The following is a 1,133-nucleotide window of genomic DNA, read 5'->3' as shown; positions in this document are numbered from 1 at the left end:
GGGCTAGAAGGAGAACCCGTTCTGAAAATGGAGCAAGACAGGGAGTGGAAAGGAGAGAAGATATGTGATCGCAGGGTGATGTGAGGTCAGGAGGTGAGTGGGTCTAGTAAGAGACCCTCTCTCCTGGAAAGAGACAGAAGAGTATAGGAAGGGCTGAAGAAAACAGAATGAGAGACCCCCCCCCCCCCCATGGTGAACTGTACAATTTTGATATGTATAAGAGATAGTATTTTCAGTTTTCACTGATGCTCTGCCTAAAGAAATCCCAGCTGTTTATTTTATTCATATATAAATATATATATATATATATATATATAGAGAGAGAGAGAGAGAGAGAGAGAGAGAGAGAGAGAGAGAGAGAGAGAGAGAGATACAATTTTTCCAAAAGCTTCAAGAACTAGGTAAATCATCCTGTCTAATTATTTTATGCAAAAGATTTTTAAGATTATGAATGAATTTAATTTATGTGTGTGTGACCAATCTATTGTGATGTGGCAGCAGCTCAGCAGGTACAGCAGGTCATCTGGTAACTGGAGGGTCGCCGTTCAATCCTCTGCTCCTCCTGGCAAAAATATCAGGGTGTCCGTCAGCAAGACACCTAACCCCTGGTTGTTACCGTGCATGGTTGACACCGCCATCAGTGTTTGAGTGTTTGTGTGTGTGTGTGTGTGTGTGTGTGTGTGTGTGTGTGTGTGTGTGTGTGTGTGTGTGTGTGTGTGTGTAGGTGAATGTGAGGCACTGAGTAATTGTAAAGCACTTTGAGTGGCTGTTGCAGCTGGAAAAGTGCTATATTAAAAATTACACCTTTTACCATATTGGAAAGATTATTACGCTGACATTTTACATTTGAGGTGTTAATTACGCTGGCATCTAGACAATGAATAGGTCTCAGTGTCTTGTTCAAAGGCACTTTGTTTGGTTTATACTAATCCAAAATAAAGCTCTTTGTATAATCTTTCAGTCTTGTAGTGCCTCTGTGGCTATGAAATATACCCCACAGCACCCAGGGTACAAGCTAAATGCTCTGGGCAGGGAGGGGATATGAGTCTATGTATAGCAATAGAAACAGAGAAGAGGCGGTCAGGGTTGAAGAGATACTTTTTGCCCCTCGGACCAGGGATTGTAGGGGGAGG

The sequence above is a fragment of the Lampris incognitus genome, chromosome 8 (assembly GCF_029633865.1).
Source record: "Lampris incognitus isolate fLamInc1 chromosome 8, fLamInc1.hap2, whole genome shotgun sequence".
In the NCBI taxonomy this organism is placed as follows: Eukaryota; Metazoa; Chordata; class Actinopteri; order Lampriformes; family Lampridae; genus Lampris; species Lampris incognitus.
This window is presented reverse-complemented; position numbering follows the sequence as displayed.